The 12576-nt window shown below is 40.4% G+C and overlaps 1 protein-coding gene across 4 annotated transcripts in view; it reads right to left on the bottom strand.

The window, feature by feature from the left end:
• Window positions 1-7446, bottom strand: part of IQUB (IQ motif and ubiquitin domain containing) — a 64409-nt gene extending 56963 nt beyond the window's left edge. For all 4 annotated transcript variants that reach the window (XM_009003157.5, XM_078343879.1, XM_035254861.3 and 1 more), the window contains exon 1: window positions 7345-7446. The gene's annotated coding sequence lies outside the window, so the exon portion shown is untranslated. The remainder of the gene's footprint in view (window positions 1-7344) is intronic.
• Between the last annotated feature and the right edge of the window lie 5130 nt (window positions 7447-12576).

Here is a 12576-nt window from a genome sequence, read left to right as displayed (position 1 = left end):
GTGCCCACCCCCATGCCCAGTTAATTATTGTATTTTTAGTAGAGACAGGGTTTCATCATGTTGGCCAGGCTAGTCTCAAACTCCTTTCCTCAGGTGATCTGCTTGACTCAGCCTCTCAAAGTGCTGGGATTACAGGTGTGAGCCACCAGGCCTGGCTTGTTACTACAAATCTTTATCACTAATCCCTCATCTTCCATGTCTCAGTTCAAATAAAATTTCTCCAGGGTGGCCTTCCTAATCATACCTCAACTACCCCCTAATTTATTTTTTCCATTGATATAATCACTGTATATTTCTCAAAAGAAGACATAAAAATAGCCAACAGGCATATGAAAAAATACTCCACATCACTAATAATCAGAGAAATGCAAATCGAAACCGCAATAAGACATCATCTCACCCCAGTTAAAATCACTATTGTCAAAAAGAAAATAACAGATGCTGGCAAGAATACAAAGAAAAAGAAATGGTACTACACTGTCAGTGGAAAATGTAAATTACTACAGCTATTGCAGAAAACAGTATGAAGTTTCCTCAAAATACTAAAAGTAGTTCTACCATATAATCCAGCAATTCCACTGCTGGGTATATATCCAAAAGAAAGAAAATCAGCAGACTGAAGAGATATATGCAGTAAATATGGGACTGTTGACTGCAGCACTCTCCGCAATAGCCAATCATCGTGTCTACCGCCGACTAAATACGGCATATACACACAATGAAATATTATTCTGCCATAAAAAAGAATGAAATTCTGTTATTTGCAACAACATGGGTAAAACTGGGGGACATTATGTTAAGTAAAATAAGCCAGGCACAGAAACACAAATATCACATGTTCTCACTCATAAGTAGGAGCTTAAAAAGTTGATCTCATGGAGGTAGAGAATGGTTACCAGAAGCAGAGAAGGGCAGGAAAGTGGCGGTGGGGGATGAAGTAAGGTTGGTTAAGGAGTTCAAAAATACATTTACACAGGAGTAAGTTCTAATGTTTGACAGCACCGTACGGTGACTACAGTTAATACTTTAGTTTACATTTCAAAGTAGCTAGAAGAAAAGTTTTAGAATATTCTCAGAACAAAGAAATGATAAAGTAATGGAGATCCTGATCACCATGATTTGATTATTACAAATTGCATGCATGCATCAAATATCATAATCAATATATATAATAATTATGTATCAACAAAAATGTTAAAACTTTTAAAAACCTTGACCATAGCTGAATTCATTCATGTTGTCAGCAAATTTTTATTGGGTACCTGCTCATTACCAGTCCCCCTTATAGCTGTGTGTAGAGACACTTCTATGTTTCTACACACAGCCATAGACAAGGCTTTTCAAAAATTTTTAAATTTTTGTTGATACATAATCATTACACATATTTATTGAACAGTTGTTATTTTTGATACATATCTTTACCTGACCCAGTATATATTTTACTAATTTCGTTGTTACTCACCCAGTTTCCTCACTAGAATTCACTAGAATATAAGCTTTTTTTACTGCAGGGATTTTTTTTTTAGATAGAGTCTCGCACTGTGGCCTGGACTGGAGTGCAATGGCGTGACCTCGGCTCACTGAAACCTTTGCCCCCTGGATTCACTAAAACCTCTGCCTCGCGGGTTCATGCAATTCTCCTGCCTCAGCCTCCTGAGTAGCTGGGATTACAGGAACACACCACCACACCCGGCTAATTTTTTGTATTTTTAATAGAGACAGGGTTTCACTATTTGGCCAGACTGTTCTTGAACTCCTGACTTCATGATCCGCCTACGTCAGCGTCCCAAAGTACTGAGATTACAGGCGTGAGCCACCACGCCCCACCTACTGCAGGGCTTTTGATCTGGTTGGTAGTTTGAAGGTTTTACTGCAGGGATTTTGATTTGCAGTAAAAAAAGCTCACATTCTAGTGAGAAAAATGGACAAGTAATAACTAAATTAGTAAAATTTACATTGGATCAGATAAAGATAAGAGCTAGCAAAATAATAAAGCAAAGAAGATGGCTAGGAAATATGAGATTATCAGGAGAGAGTATGACAGACTAGAGCGGCAAGTTTTACTAAATATATACAGTGGGGAAGGAACGCCTCTCTGGTTAAGATGACATTTGAGCAGGAGGCTGAACTGAGAAAATAAGCAAGGCATGAGGACAAATGCAGACATGAGAAGCATCACATATCTGAAGAACAACTAGTTAGTCACCTCATGTGGCTAGAGAGCAGTGAGTTAAGAACAGTAGAAGATGAAGCCAGAGAGGAAGTTGTGGGGAGACAGCATTAGATTGTGGAAGGCAGAGGAGTGGGAAGCTGGTAGGACATCAGGGGTCTACGGAATCCATAGTAGTAACATTGACATGAGGTGAGATGGACCTGGCTGATAGTAGAAGAGATGGTGAGAAGTGCTGACTGGATTCTGGATATATTTTTAAAATAGAGCTGAAAAGATTTAGTGATGAACTAGATGTGGGCTGTGAGATAAAGAGAGGAATCAAGGATGCTGCTAATATTTTTAGCCTGAGTAACCAGAAGGATAGAGCTACATTTGCAGAAATAAGGAAAACTTCAACTAAAGGAGGCCTGAGGTATGCATGGAGGTATACATGGAAGTTAGATCAGTCTGGTTTGGGGTATGCTGAGTTTGAAGTGCCCATTGGACACTGGGTTGGTAGTTTGAAGGTTTGAGATGTTGGCCTGGAAATCGGGAGAGTCAGAAGTCTATGGTATTTAAAGCCACATATCTTAAAGTTCCTTTGATAGGTACTGGATAAATCCATACCTTCCACCTTCCTCCTCAATGCACCTGCCTCCATTTCCTTGTTGCTATGGTTTCTAATGCTTATATTCATCTCACTCTAGTTTTGGTATGTGAGGTATCCTAGATTGTTCTCCTCCAAGCAATCTACCTCCTTATAAACAAGATGAGGGCCAGGGGCAGTAACTCACACCTGTAATCCCAGCACTTTGGGAGGCTGAGGTAGTCAGATCCCTTGAGCTCAGGAGTTCAATACCAGGCTGGGCAACATAGTGAGACCCAATCTCAACAAAAAAATACAAAACTTAGCTGGGCATTGTATTGTTGCATGCACCTGTAGTCCCAATTACTTGGAAGGCTGAGGTGGGAGGATCGCTTCAGCCAGGGAGGAGGAGGTTGTAGTGAGCCAAGATCTCACCATCGCACTCCAGCCTGAGCAACAGACTGAGACCCTGTCTAAATTACACACACACACACACACACAGATCATAGTTCTCTGTAACCTGTCAATTGTATGTACAGTAGTACATATGAAGGTAAATAATGATATGGATATATAACCCAAATACTTAGATGTTTTCATGCTGTTAGTTGTTTATAAAGGGTAATTAGCAACTGTGTTTATAATGGTTAGGAGTCATAAGCATTTATTCAAACAAATTCAACAGGCATTTATTTTCTTATTAAAAATAAGAAAGTTCAAGGTTTCTAAGTCATGACTTCAATGTCATACAGTACAGTGATTCTCAGCTTTGGTTTCCTGAAGTGGCATTTCAGGAGGGTTGACTGTGGAGCCAGCCCACCTGAGTTTGAATCCAGACTTAACAACTTCATGTTGAGAGAAGCAATCAGCCATGGATCCTGAGTGTCCCTACATGTTCTTGTGGAGTGTGACAAAAATTCAAGGCCAGAATCACTGTTTATCCAGGCCATTTCTCAGGGTTGTGTTTGCACCAAGAAACTGCAAAGGTTGAGATAATGTCTTCTCACTGAAACAAAGAGCAGGCTTTCTTTGGTTTACTATAGAAGCAGTAAATTCCCCATGTCCAGGCATCCATGTAGACTCACTTGTGTTTCGCCTGCATGAAATGGGGGGCTTGGGAAACTGGCACAAACGTGAAGCACTGGCTACTTCTTTTGCTATGTGTCCTTTGACCCAGCATCCAAGAAACAGTGACTAACTTATTAGTTTGTGCGTAAAGTAAATTACCAGACTCCTCACAGTTCCTGATGCTTAGCAACTGTATGACTTTGAGACACAGAGGTTTCTTAACCTAAGTTTCACTTTCCTCACTTGGGAAATAGGATATTAGTAGTTTCAACATTAAAGGTTCTTGCAAGAATTAAATAAAATAGTGTATATAAAGTACTCAGCAAACAGTGCCTGGCATATAATAAGCACAAAATAAATGTTAGCTAATTAGTAATGGACTATTTCTAAAATTTCCAAATAGCTAGTGATAATTACGTATTAATGATGTCTCCTAGGTATTACATAATTACTCATTTTTTACATAGTAGGAGAAAAAATACTTTTAAAATAAAGCATGATATTAGCAAATACTTATACTAAAGTATTTAATCTTCACAGATGGTATTGTTATGCCCCTTTTACAAATAAAGAAAATAGCACAGAGAGGTTAAGTAATATTTTCAAGAACACAGAGCTAGTAAGCAGTAGATCTGGGATCCAAATCCAGGCAGTCTGGATCCAGAACCCATGCCCTTAACCACTAACTTGTGCTATATCTTAGTGTAGGAGTCCACGGGGATTTGGGGTGAGAAAAGAAAAGGGGTCCTGGTGTTTAAGACAAAGTCTAGAAACTGATCTCCCTGCAGATGAGAAAGCATACCCAGGAATGCCTCATGGTAAGTTAGTGGTGGTCAAATCCAGAATTTAACAACTTTGTCCTCAGATACATTAACAGAGAATGTCTATTGTTCTTAAGTGAGAAACATGACTATGATTTAAAATAGAGTAGAAAATATTCAGCAATTTTTTTTCTTCACCCACCTAGAATAAGGAGCTAATTTTGTCATTTCCTAATATCCTCTCATATGTATATATTAATACGCTCTACTTGCATACATAAATATGTATAAACTCTCATTGCAATAAATATTAAATGTAAAAAACAAAGCACACATATTAAAGTGTGAAATGTAAAATGTAAAATTCCAACCCAGTTTGGAAAGCTACAGTTTGAAAAGACTTTTCAAAATTGTTTTTTCATTATTGTTATTGTTCATTTTGTTGTTGTTTTTAAGAGAGTAATATGTGCTTACTAGAAAAAAAATCTAACAGAACAGAAGGGGATAAAATAAGAAGTAAAATATTCCAGACACTCTAATTTTATTTCTCATTGTTAGGCAGTTTACCTTTCCAGGAATTGTCTATAAAGCTACAATTATATAATATACATACATTTAAATTTGTCTACGATTATATTGATGTCTTTCATAAACTATATTTCTGCTTATTTTTAAACTTTAATACTATATTATGACTTGTTTCTATATATGTGCTTAACATTTATTTTGATGTAAAATATGATTCTGCCACATTCTTTTCAACAACTTCACAGCAATTTCTTTGCAAGGCTAAGCCACATTGTGGGCAACTGTTGCTCTATTAATGGACATTTAAGCTGTCTCAGTTTTTTACTGTTAAAAATAGTGCTACAACAAATATCTTATATATCTATCTCCGTATATATGTGCAAATATACTGAAAATGAGTTCCCAGAATTAGAATGGATAAGTCAAAGGGCATACAGATCTTAATTTTGTTAAATTCCATCAAACTGCTTTCTATTACAGCCCCAAGAACTGTCCCTTGACTGTTTCCTTACATCCTCATATTGTTTTATGACTCTTAATTATTAAATATCCCTTTGTTGTGTGTTTTACTTATATTTCTCATTATAGGTTTGATATTGTTTATGTTTTCTTTTACTATATAGAGGTTTTAGATTGTTAGGTAGTGACATTTATCGATCTTTTTGTCTATGGGAGTTTCCAACTTTCCTGATATGCTTCGAAACACCTCTCACATGAAACAGCAATACATAAATTCATCCATAAATGCATAAATGAGACAGATCTGTAACTGTTGATAGGAAACAATTGGACACACAGTCCTAAGTGTAAAAGCCAATCACAGATGAGTATGCACAATGCTGTAGGTACATCTACATATTTGCGTTATGTCTAGAACACCCCTGGAAGGTGGCCTGGAGATGGGGTGAGTAGATGGCAGATTATTCTTCATTCTTTTTACTATTTGAACTTTTAAAAAGGTATTATCTATTCAAATGTAAATGTTTTAGTCTTACTGTTTAAAAATAAAAGAGCAACCTCTGTCATGTTTGCATACAAAAAGTCCCCTTTGGCCAGGGCACAGTGGCTCACGCCTGTTATTTCAGAACTTTGGGAGGCTGAGGTGGGCGAATCGCAAGGTCAGGAGTTTGAGACCAGCCTGACCGACATGGTGAAACCCCGTCTCTATTAAAAATACAAAAATTAGGCGTGGCGGCGCGTACCTGTAATCCCAGCTACTCAGGAGGCTGAGGCAGGAGAATTGCTTGAACCCGGGGGCGCGGAGGTTGCAGTGAGCTGAGATCGTGCCACTGCATCCAGCCTGGGCGACAGAGCGAGACTCCGTCCCCCCACCAAAAAAGTCCCTCTTTCACCTACAATACATTTCGTGCCCTACCATTTACAGCTTAATATATTTAGAGTGTTAGTATAATTAGTAAGGCGGGGATCCCGTCTTGCCTTCTACCAAATAGGTCTGTTGAATTTTTAAGTTTGTTAAGAGGCAAAGACCATGGGTGGAGAGGAAGGAGTGAGAGTGCCAGGTGAGGAAACTCTAAAATCTCTCGACTTATTATGAGAATGGTCGCCACGGAAGGCTAAAAGTCTTCTAGTGCCAGATTTGGGTTATACACACATCTTCTATTCAATTACTGTGATAAGCACTCGGGGTGTAGGATGAGGTGTACCTTCTAGCTTGATGCTGCTGCTTCCAGTCCCAAATCAGATGGGCGGGGCCAGAATAGGAGCAGAGAAAGATGAGATGCTTCACACCGAGTGTGTGTGTGTGTGTGTGTGTGTGTGTTTGAGACACAGTCTCCCACTGTAGCCCAGGCTGGAGTGAAATGGCACGAATCTCGGCTCACTGCAACCTCCGCCTCCCGGGTTCAAACATTTCTCTTCTTCTGCCTCCCGAGTAGCTGGGATTACAGGCGCCCGCCACTACACCAGGCTAATTTTTTGTATTTTTATTTTTTAGTAGAGACGGGGTTTCACTATGTTGGCCAGGCTGGTCTCGAGCTCCTAACCTCGTGATCTGCCCGCGTCGGCCTCCCAAAGTGCTGGGACTACAGGCGTGAGACACCGCGCTCGATTGCTTCGCACAGTTTTTAAAAGTAAAAGCGGAACATTCCTCACCGACCAGGCAGCTCCAGGAGCCCAGGCGGGAATCGCTGCCCGGCACACAGAACCCAGAGTCCAGCGCGGCTATCACCGGCTCTAGGCTGGGTCTAAGCGTCCGGCCAGGAGGCCGCAATCAGAACCTGTCCTCCTACCTGCGTAAGAAACGTAACTCTTCTCGCTGAAGTGCTTGGCCAGCCTCCTAAGAAGCAGCTTCCAAACTCGCCGCTTTCTCAGTTGTTGGTTGTTATCATAGCAACGGCCCTAGCACCACCTCTTCCGGCCAGGGCACGACAGGGGCGGCCGGGGGGCGGGGTCGGGAAGGAGGAGCGCGGCTTGGGGGAAGGGGAGGAGCCAGATGAGGGGGGCGGGTCGGAAGGAGGAGTGTGGCAGGAAAGAAGGGGAGGAGCCAGATGAGGGGGCGGGATCGGGAAGGAGGAGCGCGGCTTGGGGGAAGGGGAGGAGCAAGAGGAGGGGGGCGGGTCGGAAGGAGGAGTGTGGCAGGAAAGAAGGGGAGGAGCCAGATGAGGGGGCGGGATCGGGAAGAAGGAGTGTGGCAGGAAAGAAGGGGAGGAGCCAGATGAGGGGGCGGGATCGGGAAGGAGGCTCGCGGTAGGGAAGAAGAGGAGGAGCCAGAAGAGGCAGGTGGGGGGCCTGTAACGGAGGAACGCGGCAGAGGAAAGGGAGTGGGGCCAGAGGTGAGGGGGCAGGGCGAGGAGGAGCTAGAGGCAAGGATAAGGAGTCAGAAGTAAAGGAGACTGATGGAGACGCAGAAGGGAAAAGGGGAAGAACTGAGGGTGACGGTATGGGGAGGAGGAACGCGGCAGAACAAAGGGGAGGACCCAGAAGCCAGGATTTGGGGAGGAGCCGGAGGTAAAGGGACGGGGAAGAGGGACGCGACAGGGAGAAGAGGAGGAGCCACAGGCAAAGGGAGGGAGGAAGGCCGCCGCAGGGGAAGGGGCGGGGCTAAAGGCGAGGGGGCGGGAGAATGGACTCGCAGGGAGAATGGACTCGGCAGGGAGAAGGGGAGGGACCAGAGGCGGGTGGGGAGAGGAGGGACCCGGCAAGGAGAAGGGGCGGGGCCAGAGGCGAGGGGGCGGGGAGCCAAAGGCTAAGCGGGCGGGAAGTAGAGATGCGATGGGGGAAGGAGAGGAGCCAGAGGCGGAGGCGGTTACCAACGTGTTACCTAGATGCCAAAGTGAATCAGGACAGTAACCTCTCCCCAAGATCTTTAACACTTGTGAAAGCGCACAGCTTTCTAAACCAAACAGACAGCAATTTAATTTTACACATATAAAAAATCAGAGAGAAAACATCAGTATGAAGTCAGAGGCGAAAAACTGTCAAAAGGAGAACTCAAGTGTATAACAGCAGGTGCCTACTTGCTTTTGTTAAATTAACAATTTGGATCTCAGCATCCCGTCAGCCAGAGACATGGGAGACAGTAGCTATCAAATAATTCTCCTTAGAAGCAGAACTTTTGTTAATCGCTAAATTAATTAATAAACTAAATTTTGTACATCAATACATCAATAAATTGTTTTTGTTGTTGTCGTTTTGTTTTTTTGTTTTTGGACAAAGTCTCGCTGTCGCCCAGGCTGGAGCGCAGTGGTGTGATCTTGGCTCACTACAACCTCCACCTCCCGAATTCCAGCTTCAACCTCCTGCCTCAATCTCCTGAGTAGCTGAGATTACAGGCGCCCGCCACCACCCCAGGCTAATTTTTTGTATTTTTTATAGAGACGGGGTTTCACCATGTTGGCCAGGGTGATCTGAAACTCGTAGTCTCAAGCAATCCACCTCGAAAAGTGTTGGAGATTACAGGAGTGAGCCACCGCGCACAGCCTATCAATAAATTCTTTAAGAAAATGTTTAAAGAAGCACAGGATAGTACTGAAGATCAGGTCAACTATGTTTCTTTTGGAAATTTAGTAACAAACTACACGTTGCTATGTCATAATAGCACCTAACATTTATTAGGTATTGTCACGAAGCACCTTACATAGATTGCTAATTTAATCCTTACAACGATTTTATTAGGGAGAAACTGCTTTTAGATACATTTTGTAAATGAGAAAACTAAGGCATACAAAGTTTAACGAAGGAACCAGGATTAAGCCCAAGCAATTTAACTCCAGGTCCGAGATTTTTAACCACTATTACGCTACTGTTTAATATGCTTTGATATTTTTAAAGGATTAATAAAATTAGTACAGGTCCATTCCCTTATTCATAAATGTTCATTGTCTTCCTCTATTTATTTATACTGTTCTGCTGAAATTGCACTCTCATCTCTCCAGTAGCTTTGTCGTGTCCATTTTTTTAGTCATCTCGTTTTAAAATATATTTTTACTAGAATAGTGAAATACATATTTTCTGATAAAATTGGCTTTGTTTTAATAATGATGTTAAGTAAAAGTAAGTGCATTTTAATCATTTCCACACATTCATGAAAAGGAAAGGGGAAAGTTGCGCATTGAGGTAACCACTAGCATTAGCCTTTCTTGGTTGGCTAGGTCAGGTGTAAAGGTGTGCAGGTAAGATTTTATGAACAGGCATCCACTCCCACCTCCAAAATCATAATTTATCTTACATTCTGCTACTAATTAAAATTCCACTTATTTTAAACATTCGCTTTTCTGGGTCTCCTCTTTAAAATTTATCATTCACTGTTCTCCATGTTAGAGACTGTATGCAAACAGTAAGTTTATTCCAGTCAGGAGATGGGGAAAGAAAAACTGGTAGCAGTGTTTCCACTTCCAGTGTCTCGCAGTGTTAAATGTGACTTGATATTCACTATTCGTTTTTGTTTTTGTTTGTAGTTTGCTGTGAGCATGACTTTATACAATTCAATCTTAAATAGGAACCTAACTTAATAGTTATTCTTCCTTGGGTAGTCTGTGGAACATGGGAAGGTTACTAGCATATCAAACTCCTGCCCACACGCACATACACACACATACACACAAATGCAGTTTGGTTACATAATAAATGTATGTTTAAACTGAATGACAACAACCAATAGGAAAAACCTTCTCAGCTCCAAAAGTGGAAGAGTAATTTTACAATACCATTTTCCTTTTCACGATAAAATTATGCATTTTCTCAGGATTTATTGCACCAAATGCCTTTGTATTTCTCATGAAACATCAACTTTCATTCATTTCAGCATTTATTTATGTTATAAACATTTCTTTTGATGTGCTTTTATTTTTACAAAGATGCCACCTAGTGGCTTGATAAAATCAAGCATGTCAAAATATTTCCCGTTGTTACTCCAAGCTAAAATGAATAATGAAATTTTAAATATTAAAATTTAGAAAACTAAGGACCTGAACATTTTCGTTTTGAAAACTGCCTATGTGGATTAAATTTGGATCATAATACTGCCTTGTGAACTTGTTAAGAGTCTGGAAATATAAGTCCATACTCCCTTTTCTGAAACCTTTGGGACAGATGTGTTTGATATTCAGAATTTTTCAGATTTCTGAAAGGAAATATGGGCGTATATTTTACATTATGTAACACATTCAGAGGGTCTGAGGAAGCAATTTAGAATCAAATACATTGATACATCTGTGGTAAAATATATTCATATTCACATTAAAGTGGGATAAATACCACAAATAACCTCACGTAATTCAGATGAGGTTGGTTGCCAAGTGAGTTATGAAAAAGCTTTATTTTCAGAGATTTATGAAGTTAGGAATTTAGATGAGGGATTGTGGACCTGTTTTACTCTGGTGAAAAATAATTCACCCTCTAGTTACAGAGAGATTAAAATGCCAATATTTTGTAATAAAAAATACTCTTTAGAAAAACTAAAAGATTCACCTAAATAAAAGCACTTGAGGATCATGAGAAATACCAAAATAGAAATCTCTGCAATGCTTTTCATTTAATCAAATTCAGAAGGCAATCTATCATAAATTACATTTAATTGTACCACAAAAAAATAGCTAATGTAAACCTGAAGATTAATTTGAAAATTATTAGCTATGACTGGCAAGTTCAATTCATAAATTTTGTGGCAATCAAAAAATTTTTTTAACCTTGGTTTTCTTTCGTTTCTACTTGTAATTTGTCATGTTCCATTTCCCCAGCACCATGATGTTCATGGAAATATGTGTTGATGGTCCCATGCTCAGCCTGGATTCCTTGTATATCCATGAGCACTCCTTGCCAAACGTTCTTAGACATGCAGTATGAATACAAAATACACTTATGTCAAGACACTGGGATTTAATGATAACCCATGCTAAATCACTACATTCCTCACTACTTTACTTCACTGTCTAGAATACTGGTTCATCTCTAGGATCTCTCAAATAAATTCTTCCTGTCCCCATCAATCATTCAAACCCCTTATCATATTCCCACTGTGATTTCCTGTGAATTTTGTCTAAAACAAAACATCAATCTCCTCTAAACCCAACTGGTAGCCTCTCGTTTACTTTTCTCTAAAATAATTGGCACTACTAAACTATTGATGAAGCATAGGCTACAATCTCATTGTACACTTAAGTTTTTCGTTTTTTGTTTTTGCTTTTAGTAGAGACTGGCTTTCACCATATTGGCCAAGCTGGTCTCGAACTTCTGACCTCAAGTGATCTGCTCATCTCAGCCTCCCAAAGTGCTGGGATTACAGGCATGAGTGACTGCGCCTGCCCTTGAACACTTAGCTTTAATGGGAAGACAGCATTCAGCAAATCCAAAATACTCGCGTTACGTTTAGCAATTTGGCATTTAATCCTATACCCCACAACATACTTGCATAGGGTGTCAACTTCTGTTGGTTTATGTAATCATAGAGGATGGGAAGAAAAAGCTGACAGCCTAGGTGTAGGAATTTTCCTATATAGTTACCTCCTTCTTTAAAAAGATACATTAATAAATATTGTTACTGGTTTAATTAGCTTCCTTCCTCTGACTGGGATTAGAAAATCGACAGTAAAATATAAGCTCCCTTTTTTTCCATCCCCCAATTCTGAGGGAAAGGGAAGGAGAGGGGAGAATGAGGGAGAGTGAAAGAACACAATGAAACTTGAGGTCTGACTGCACATAACTGCTACTGCTGGCATCAATTCATTCTATTCCAATGACAGACTACTTGATCCTACTGGTGTAAGAAAGAGGGCAACCTTGAGACCTGAGTCTTACTCCAGTAGGGTGCCATATCCTATTAGCCCAGGACAGTCATGGTGTATATCTGTTATCCTTATGTAACTATTTTCACTCAAAATCATTCCAAGTGGAATGATAAATTATGCTATATTTAGTTATCCTAAATATAAGTCATTTTCATCCCACGGGAAAGAATGTCAAGAAATTGGAATTGTCGGCACTAAGTCCCAGGGTGGGAGAGAGGGGACATCAACTTTGTTGCC

This window comes from Callithrix jacchus, chromosome 11, assembly GCF_049354715.1.
Source record: "Callithrix jacchus isolate 240 chromosome 11, calJac240_pri, whole genome shotgun sequence".
Taxonomy (NCBI): domain Eukaryota; kingdom Metazoa; phylum Chordata; class Mammalia; order Primates; family Cebidae; genus Callithrix; species Callithrix jacchus.
This window is presented reverse-complemented; position numbering and strand designations above follow the sequence as displayed.